At 37.3% G+C, this 11,089-nt stretch overlaps 1 protein-coding gene across 4 annotated transcripts in view; it reads right to left on the reverse strand.

Annotated features, from left to right (window-relative positions):
• The window catches only part of pkp4 (plakophilin 4), a 56,493-nt gene extending 48,487 nt beyond the window's left edge, over nt 1-8,006 (reverse strand). For all 4 annotated transcript variants that reach the window (XM_016238231.1, XM_016238232.1, XM_016238233.1 and 1 more), the window contains exon 1: nt 7,680-8,006. The gene's annotated coding sequence lies outside the window, so the exon portion shown is untranslated. The remainder of the gene's footprint in view (nt 1-7,679) is intronic.
• Between the last annotated feature and the right edge of the window lie 3,083 nt (nt 8,007-11,089).

Here is an 11,089-nt window from a genome sequence, read left to right on the forward strand (position 1 = left end):
GCTACGATTGGTCAGCGAATGTGGCTGTTATCTGATTGGCTTGAGTAGACGGTGGGTGGAGTCCACGTATTTGTGGATTGTCAGCACGTCTTGACGGAAGAAATGTTTCACAATTCGCACATGCACAGGACGCGATTTACAAATGCGTGCGCTATCTACAAATGCACAGGACGCGATTTACAAATGCATGCAGCTATCTACAAATGCACAGGACGCGATTCACAAATAAATGCCAGGCAAAGTTGTGGTTGTGACATAAATATATATTTGTGAATATGTTTTTTATTTGCAAATCTCATTTTATTTATTTGCGAATTTAATTCATGTTTGTGAAACTTTAAGATTAATTTGTGGATCTCATTCTATTTATTTGTGGATCATAATCTATTTATTTGGAATTAAGCAACAATTCTACCCCCATACATATGTATTCAAAATACATACTGGTAAAAAATGTATAGCCTGAATGCACTGTAAGTCGCTTTGGATAAAAGCGTCTGCTAAATGCATAAATAAATAAAAATCAAAACACGTTACGGGTGTTTTATATGAATGTGTCTCTGAAGGGAAAGGACTGTCTTCAGAAAAGTTTCAATGGCATTTTCATTTTATCTGATAAAAAGCGTTCATGAGCGGAGCTGCTTTGATTACAGCCGTTACCGGAGAAGCCGCAGTTTCTGCCGCTCTCAAAGCGCCTCCTGCTGGCAGACAATCAGTTTGCATTTTTAATAAGCCCGTCTCCAGCAACATGTTTTTGTTGTTGCTCTTTTTTTTTCTGCAGCAACTCAGAGCACTTTTCATACTCTTCAGTGTTTCCCATTCATTAACTAGACTGTGGTGGCCCGCGCTGTTTGCGCTGCTTGTTTCAAAGTGAAGCGCGCACATTGCGCAGTGCACGCGATCGGCTCGTGATCCGGTGTTTTCTGCATCTCAGAGCGGCTCCGTTCACAGTGAATGCAGTGAACTCCGTTATTGAATGTGCTGTGAGTTTAGGAACGCAACGGCCACCAGTTATACATCATTTGCACATTTGCATAATTTTCAACATTTGAATGGGCAAATGTTAACAGTATTTCATTAAATTAGTAATGTTTGTAACCCTGTTTTCACAAAAGCTGGAGTTTTCCGCCAAAATAAAAGTTTAACTGAAGTTTCTGCCAAAATAAAAGCTCAAGGGTTTATCTCTCGCAAGCATGGCCTAAAATTAACAGACACGCACAGAGAAAATACTGTACAGGTACAGCAAGCTCACTGTTCGGAATAAAAATAAAAATATTGGGGTTGGGGTTTATATGAATGTATTTCTGAAGGGAACTGACTTCACAAAAGTTTCGATGGCATTTATTCCCCTCTTATCATTGCTGATCCATAACCACCACCTGCTGTCAGAGAGTGAATTTGCGTTCTCATTCAGCCTGTCTGTTTTTGTTTCATGCAGGTTTTATCTTTGTATCTTTGTTTGTGTCGTGATAAAAATGCAGTGGTTGGTTCTAATTTCAAATGGCTTTTTTTATTATTAAATATGTTTACTTGTTGGGCTAACGTTTTTTTTTTGCAAAAACAGTTTAATGGCAAGGAAAAATATTTATGGCCACCAGCCACTGGAAGATGTGAAAGTTTGTTTTAGGCCCTGCTTGCAAGTGTAGAAATGAGGACAAAAGTATTGCAATTTCCCTACAGTAGAGTAAGGTAGAATAAGATACCTGAAAAAAAATTATTTTCATTTATTTCACAGTGCAATTGTTTTACAATATATGGCTATAACTGTCATAGGAATAATAATATAAAATTATTATTATTATTATGATTGTTTTATTCTAATTTGCTTGGCTTCCAAATACACCAGTGAGACTGAGACACTATATCACAACTAAAAAGAGGGTTGAGTCTCCTTTAAATTTCAAGAACAAGTACATTCACCAGCTTTTTTCTTTTACTTTGCAAACTGAACCTGTGTTGGAGCTCTTAATTTTGAACTCTCAAAGTGCACCAGATTTATGAATTTAATTTTAAAATGTAAAACAATTTCTTACAGGGGAGCATGCCCCCGGACCCCCCTAGAGGGATCGAGGACCACCCACCAAAATCCTGTGGGAAACACTGCTCTTTATACTGGCTAAAGCACATTTGTTTCAATCTATAAGAATAATCAGCCTAAACTACCATTCAAAAGTTTTTGAACAGTAAGATTTTTAATGTTTTTTTTTTTTAAGAATTCTCTTCTGCTCACCAAACCTGCATTTATTTGATCCAAAGTACAGCAAAAACAGTACAATTTTGAAATATTTATACAATTTAAAATAACTGCTTTCTATTTGAATATATATTTTAAATGTAATTTATTCCCGTGATCAAAGCTGAATTTTCAGCATCATAATTACTCCAGTCTTCAGTGTCACATGATCCAGAAATCATTCTAATATGCCGATTTGCTGATTATCAATATTTAAAACAGTTGAGTACATTTTTTTTCAGGATTCTTTGATGAATAGAAAGATCCAAAGATCAGCATTTATCTGAAATAAAAAGCTTTTGTAACATTATACACTATACCATTCAAAAAGCTTGGAGTCAGTATGATTTCTTTCTTTCTTTTTTTTGGAAAGAAATGATAGAAATTAATACTTTTATTTAGCAAGGATGATTTAAATTGATCAAAAGTGATGATAAAGACAATGTTACAACAGATTTCTATTTCAGATAAATGCTGTTCTTCTGAACTTTCTATTCATCAAAGAAACCTGAAAAAATTCTACTCAGCTGTTTTCAACATAATAAATGATTTTTGAGCAGCAAATCAGAATATTAGAATGATTTCTGAAGGATCATGTGACTGGAGAAATGATGCTAAAAATATAGCTTTGAAATCACAGGAATAAATTACATTTTAAAATATTATTTTAAATAGTAAAAATATTTCAAAATGTTACTGTTTTTGCTGTATTTTGGAAGATAATTCTTTAAAAACATAAAAAATCTTGACTGGTAGTGTATGTTAGCCTATAGTTTGAAGTTAAAGATATTAATTATGATACAATTTTTCATAAGTTTGAATATGAGATCTTAAGTTTTTTTAAATAGTGTTCATATTGACATCGGAATTATATCGCATCGACTGAAATTAAGAAATATATTGTGATATAAATTTTGGCCATATCGTCCAGCCCTACGCTACATGAACCTTTTCATATAAACTGGAATAAATTCAAAACTAGAGCCAAACTAAAACTGAAATGAGACCTTGTAATAAATCATATAGTGAATAAATGAAATAATCATAAAGGACATATGAAAGCACGTATTTCTGTACATTTCGAAATAAGGTGCATTAAAAGTCAATAAATCCTTGATTAATATTTTAATTAAAAAAGTGTCTCCACGTACTTTTCAATAAAATTCTAGTGCATTTAATCGATTAAATAACAGCAGAGTGAGCGAGTTTTTGGATATGGTAAGATTAAACTTATTTTAGTGAATAAAGTACCACATTTCAGATATAATTTTGTTAGGGTGGGTACACAAAATGTTATTTTATCCTTGCTTCTAGAAAAGCCTCAATCTATATGCTTTCTAACAGCATCATGTGGCCGTAAACATTTAATTTTAATGTGGCTTTAAGCACTATGCATCGTTAAAAGTTTCACTTTCACCGTGACTAAGCCATTAAATGTGGTGTTTACATGGATGAGTTTACCGTACGGTACGAACCGAGAGTCTCCGCATCAGTAAGTGAAAACACGAGCATCTTTCATCCGAACACTTGTGTTACATTTCGGGGCAAAGCAAAAAACATTGTCGAACTTCAATATATATAAAATGCAGGAAACTATTAATTGGTTATGCTACAGTTAATTGTACTATAAATTATACTACAACTGGAAAATACTGTAAATTGATAAACTGTTCGGTGTGATGACGTTGAATGTCTCCGACAGCGCCTGTAGTCCCATTTAGCAACTTGTTAGCAACCGTCTTTTTTAAGAAATGTAACAGTTTTAAAAAATCACAAGTGGGGTGTAACTGGTGTGTTTTGTCACAGAATAAAACGTGAAAGTATCTTGAACTTGTGTGAACCACGGACCTTATTTCAGGGGATTTAATCAAACTCCCATTCAAAAAACCCATTGATTCTGGGACGATGGAACCGGAAGTGCTAAAATGCTAACTCGCTTCCGGGTTTTTGCCTACAAAGTGATGTCATAGTTCCACCACTCTATTGTGATGTCTATTCTAAGCCATTATATAGTGATTCACAATTTATCCAGAATATGCATATCTACTTTAATGGGAATGGATTTAAAAGCAAAACAAGAGAGGGTTTACTGTAAACAGCTAAAGCACAGCACACTAATTAAAGTAAAAAATATTTCAAATAAGAAAAAAATATATATAGTCACACTCACAAATCAACTAGGCATCGACCCCTAACTAAAATGCACATACATGTGTGTATAAACACATATTCAAACATTTTAGAAAAGGCAACATCTTGAGGATGACCAGGCAGTCAATGCAAACACTTGCACACATATTCATGACCAAATAATCTGGATGTTTATGTGCATTAGTGATATCCAATTCTTGAGTCTGTGTGAGCCTGCCACCTGACATTTGCAATGAACAAATTTGACTACACCAGAATACACTAGGTGCCTCTCACTAGACCAGGGGTAGGCAAGTTCGGTCCTAGAGAGCCGCAGTCCTGCAGAGTTCAACTCCAACCCTAATCAGACACACCTGAACAAGCTAATCAATGTCTTCAGGATTACTAAGGCTATAGGCATGGTAAGTTTTTTTTTCAGGGTTGGAGCTGAACTCTGCAGGACTCTCTAGGACCGAACTTGCCTACCCCTGCACTAGACCATTGCTGAATCAAACAACTTGTTCAAAATGAATAAATTAAACCTACAGGCGGAGCTTTTGGTCATGTCTGACTCAATGGTCATGGTCTGCAAAGGCATCCTCCCTCTATGTTCTAAACAACAATGGCATCTATGCACGCGTGATTTTGTTACAACATATTTGTCATTATGCAACAGACGCTTGAGCTCCAAGATGTTTGCCTGAGGTTATGGATTACAGGTAATAATGTTGTAAATAATGTTCAGATTCTTGCACAGACTGATCGTTTCACTTCATATATTGTCAGTGGCCACAAATATTAAAGTCCCCCTGTAGTGAAAATCAAGTTTTTTATGTTGTTCATTTGTCTATGTGGTGTTTTTAATATGCTTTTAGACAAACCATGCGCCATCTATTAATCAACACCATTGCTGTGTATTTTCTCCTTAAAACTGTAGTTTCCCAAAGGCTGACCCAGAAATATGGTTTGAAACAGCCCTTGGTTTGCTACGTCACAAACCAATAACCAATCACGTCAAGGGATCGATTCCTATCACTAGCATGCAAAATATACCAATACCAGCACAAAACCAAAAATAAATCAGAGCAAAAAACCCATGAAGCTGTGGTTTAATGTGAATTTAGAACCGCTAACTTGCATTATAACCCGTGGCAACAGTGTAAAAGTAGCCCGGAGTCTCTCCCGCATCGGCGTCTGCACTTCACACGCGTATGCTCGCGGGCGCGAATTAACAATCACAAACGGCTGCATTCGAGTCTTCAAGGCATTTTAGGACACAACACCGTCAAGTAAGTAACTTTAACGAATGTTACAGTATTCACTGTAGTTGTCCACTAGTAAAAACATAGTTTTATCAGTGTATGCCATTGTTTTGCGGTTGCTACAGTTCAGAGGATCAGGAGGCGCTGGCTGGTGTGACTGAGTGGAGGCGGGACTAATTAGCATATTCATAGATCCGCGTATAGTAAATGAGGCAAGGGTGTAGAGTTACATTCAAGCTATTTTAAGGCATGAGAAAAAAAATTTCACAAGAAAAAACATTTAAATATGTCATTTTGATGATCACAGATAAGTTTTAAGGCATAAAATATTTGACTACAGGGGGACTTTAATTTTGTGCTTCCTATATTGGCTTTTTTGCCTCTTAAAGCGACGGCACCTGCAGACTTACATATTATGAATAACCAAGGACCATGGTTTCAGCTAAAAATCATCTTTAGTGTTCTATGAAGAAAGAAAGTCATCATCTTCGATGGCCAGAAAACGTTCATTTTTGGGTGAACTATTTAGATGAACTAGTGAATAAAATGCAATAATCAGCTATTTGCTTTAGCACATATGCTTTGTTTGACATAACATATCAGCATAACATACACTAAGTTGTTAGAAATATGTATAGGTGACGTAGTCAAGTGATGACGTAAAAAAACCAAAGAAGCTTTTTTTAATGGGTTTGATGAAACGAACCATCCGAAGGAACTGGTTCACGGAAAATAATCGGTCTTGCAAAACACACACATCCATACATAATCCAATGACTTAAAGCTTATAAACTTCATAAATGGCAGTAACCCACTGTGCAGGCATTTACAAGTATACAATTTGAAATCCACTTTAGAAGTCCTTAAAATCCCCACCCACCTCCACACTGGATTTACCAGCAGTCTGCTGTCAGTCAGAGAACCGGGTTTATATACAGAGGAGGGGAACAAGCAAACCATCCTATTAACCCTGATGAAGTAATAAACTGTTACTTATTGGAATCATCTGACATTGTGTACCACCACCACTTACGTCTGTCAGAGAGATCATTCTGTCACTTCTAAGGAATAGCGAAACTCGGCCTTGGTTATTTCAAATGCACATACACACACAAAAGTCCCTGGGATGCTTTTTCAGACCATGTAACATGACAATGCAGTGTAAAGACAGCTCGGGTCTTACTGCATCATGATGCATTGTCCCTGCAATCTTTACATACTGTAATTGTGGACTGCTCAAAGCAAATCACCGCACAGCAGCAATTACATGGTGCACAGCAGCAAACCTGCATTCAATCTAAACTCTGGTCAATATGATGAGGCAGCTAAAACTGCAACCACACTGCCATTACAGCCCAAACTGATTCAGACTTCTTCTAGATTCTGTCGAGCTTGAATTATTAGAGCAGGAGTTGAAAGCAAGGACATAGAGGGATGCTCAATTATGCATTAAGAAAAGTGTCTAAAAGATGGTCCAGCCTGAGTCCCAGTGACAGCATATCAGTCGTAATGGAGACCAGCCTACTTCACAAACTGTGGGATACTGGACTGTAGGATGCCATAACACATGTCATCAAGGATTCTAATTAATGTGACTAAATAATGCAACATGCAATGCATTGCCCAGGTTAGAAGATGATGAACAGATAGATCAAATGCGCCATGCAGGGACTGATGATGGACCTGAGATGTTGATGGGAGGTGTAGGTATGTCGATTAGAGGTGGAAGCGACACTACACCTGCTCAAGTTATTCAGCTTTATGCATTAAACAATGCCATCAATTATATAAGTGTAACTATAGTACAAAAGCATATTTTCTGCACAGTTAAACACGGCAATGAAGAAAGGCAGATGGAATGAGCTTTAAAGCAGGCATCGACAGAAATGCAAACCGCTTCTTCGCTTGTGCACTGACCACCTCGTCTATTACAGCTGTTTTGAAAATGACTGAAGGAGAGATGCACGAAATCTGCAGATAAATGACAAGCAGCGATGCGCGCGCCAGATGTTAGCAACGCTTCACTGGAGCTGCGCGAAATCACCAGTACTTACCGCAAAACCGCCGAAATGCAATTTATTCGCGGAGATCGATAAATCCATTTGAATCACTGGATAACATTCTTTCCAAAGGTGTTTTCACGCGATGAACGGGCGGCTCCGGCTGGGTCTCGCGCGCTTCCATGGGCAAGAGGGTCAGAGCGCGTGACGTAGCCGCCCCACATCGAGAGACGCTGTTTCAGGGCATTTAAATGTGTTGCCATGTAGTCGAACAGGAGTTGATTCAAAAATATGGTGTTCCCATCGAAGTACGTAAAAAAGACGGTTACTGAGCGAAAACAACAAGCCCTAAATGGTCACATGAGTGACCATCTGCTTATAGTGCGCATAAACGCCCACAAATTGGTTACTTTGAATTGCCTGATATATGTGTTCGGTCTTCTATTGGTTGGATTTATGAGTATTCGGGTTTAACAAAGTCCACATAACTTTGGGGAAGACTAGCCGGCGCATCATAAATATTTTGTATGATAATAAAAACGATTTTCCTGAGGCTTTTTCCCCCCCCTCGAAATGAACATTAGACAACATTGCCATCGTGTGGATAAAAGGGCATCTCCCATTGGGAGTGATCTAAGTGCTTCTGTCAGATGATATAACATCTTTCACTGCCCGATCAAATTATATTAGCCTGTATTATATAAAGCTGTATCTGTAAATAAATAATAATAAAAAACTAGGCTTCGCAATTAGTTTAGCTATTTAATCAACACAAATGGCAGTCTAGAAAAAAAAGAGAAACATTTCCCACACATTACGTAATAACAGTTAAAGCGGTGCAGGGTAAGCAAAATACCGGTTCTGCCAGATGGAGCACCAAAGCTTTTTGAGCTCAGTTCAGGACTCCTTCTGCTTTACCCATCAGGTGTTTGGACCTCATCTTTTAGCTTAGGGGTCATATGATGCGATTTCAAGTTTTCCTTTCTCTTTGGAGTGTTACAAGCTTATCGTGAATAGATAAGATCCCTGAAGTTGCAAAGACTAAAGTCACAAAACCAAACAGATATTCTTTATCAAAGTTAAGATTCTGCCACGCCCCCCTAAAACGGCTCGTTCTAACACACCCCCACATATCTACATCACTATGTGGAAATATAGTCGCATTGCATAATGCGCCCAAATGTGCACGCAAAGAAGGCGTGGTTTCAGTAACCGCAGTTAGTGTTGAAGCAGCCATGTCAGGGAGACGCTGTGTGTTTCTAGGCGAAAGCAAAAGCACTTTATTTGGTGCAATGAAGAAAGGCAGATGGAATGAGCTTTAAAGCAGGCATCGACAGAAATGCAAACCGCTTCTCCGCTTGTGCACTGACCACCTCGTCTATTACAGCTGTTTTGAAAATGACTGAAGGAGAGATGCACGAAATCTGCCGATAAATGACAAGCAGCGATGCGCGCGCCAGATGTTAGCAACGCTTCATTGGAGCTGCGCGAAATCACCAGTACTTACCGCAAAACCGCCGAGATGCAAATTATTCGCGGAGATCGATACATCCATTTGAATCACTGGATAACATTCTTTCCAAAGGTGTTTTCACGCGATGAACGGGCTGTGTGTGTGTGTGTGTGCGAGCTAGCCAGAGAGAGAGAGAGAGAGAGAGAGACAGAGAGAGAGAGTTAGAGAGAGAGAGAGAGAGAGAGAGAGAGACATCACAGTGGATTCAGCTGTCCTAACCGTGGCTTGTGTACTGCAAACACATACCAGCTTCATCACTGTGTCTGTCACGAGACTCTGTTCCTCTTTCGGGCTCTGTCTTTACATTTATTTGGTATTATTTATTTTATTTATTTATATGGTAAGGGGTGTTACATTTCCGACGAGTGCTTGCGGTGTTCGGCCAATCACAATGCACTGGGTCAGCTGGCCAATCAGAGCAGACTGCGCTTGTCGGAAGGAGGGACTTTGTAGAAAACGAAGCGTTTGAGAGAGGCAGGGCATAGAGGACCTACAGTAATGTACAGTATTTGAAAAATAATGTTTTTTTAACATTAAAGCATGTCAACATATTCTGTTACACCAAATACACAAAATAATGATCTTTAAAAAAGCATCATATGACCCCTTTAAAGGAGCGCCTCTTCTCATGTTCTGCCAACTAGTCACACACACTGAGTCTTGGACCTGTTAGAAGCCAGCCAAAGTCCAGCATTCAGTGCTCTTATGAGAACCTGTGGGACTAATAGTGTTTTTCAGGCGTCTCGTCGGTCACTCTGTCCTTACCTTACATTTCAAGTCCATCTTAATCTATCCAAAAGGGCAGTGGATCCCGGCAGTATTTTGCATAGAAAATATGCACACTGTTGTAAAATTGAACATCTTGTGGTCAGAAACTCCTGTTTCTTATCTCCTCTGGTTTCTTCAAATGCTAAAGTGATTTATAGTAAATACTATAGTGTTTTTGAACCATACTATAGTAAAGTGCATTATACTGTATATATTATAGTATTTACAACACTTTGTTAATGAATGCTACAGCATACTGTAGTATTAACTATAGTAAACTGATAAACTGTAATAAATACTGTAGTATACTTTAGTTTTTACTACAGTAAACTGTAGTGTATTGTAGTATAATATACCCTATATTTGTAGAAAACTTAGTACAGTATTGGGTAATTTGTTTATATTTCTATAGTTGTTATATCACCACAGCAACTATAGAATTACCACAACAGATTAATTCAAGTACTTTACTATAGTATGGTTCAAAAACACTATAGTATTTACTATAAATGACTACAGTATTGTTTAATGTGGGGTGCTTCACTATCTTATTTCAAGCATATACTACCATTTAAAAGTTTGGGGTCAGTAAGATGTTTTGTTTTTAAAAGAAATTATTATTTTCAGTGGCAGTAGACATTTATATTGTTTCAAAAGATTTGTATTTCAACATCAAGGATTAGGATCGTGTGACAGGGAAGACTGGAATACTGGCTGCTGAAAATTCAGCTTTGCTATCACAGGAACAAATTACATCTTAAAATATATTAAAGTAGAATAGTTATTTCAAGCTGTAATCATATTCAGTATTGTTTAATGTGGGGTGCTTCACTATCTTATTTCAAGCATATACTACCATTTAAAAGTTTGGGGTCAGTAAGATGTTTTGTTTTTAAAAGAAATTATTATTTTCAGTGGCAGTAAAGACATTTATATTGTTTCAAAAGATTTGTATTTCAACATCAAGGATTAGGATCGTGTGACAGGGAAGACTGGAATACTGGCTGCTGAAAATTCAGCTTTGCTATCACAGGAACAAATTACATCTTAAAATATATTAAAGTAGAATAGTTATTTCAAGCTGTAATCATATTTCACAATATTACTGTTTTTGTTTTTAATCATATAAACACAGCCTTGTTGAGACTTATTTTAAAAACAAAGTGTATGTCTTTTCATATTA

This window comes from Sinocyclocheilus grahami, unplaced genomic scaffold (assembly GCF_001515645.1).
Source record: "Sinocyclocheilus grahami isolate Dianchi unplaced genomic scaffold, SAMN03320097.WGS_v1.1 scaffold534.1, whole genome shotgun sequence".
Lineage (NCBI taxonomy): Eukaryota > Metazoa > Chordata > Actinopteri > Cypriniformes > Cyprinidae > Sinocyclocheilus > Sinocyclocheilus grahami.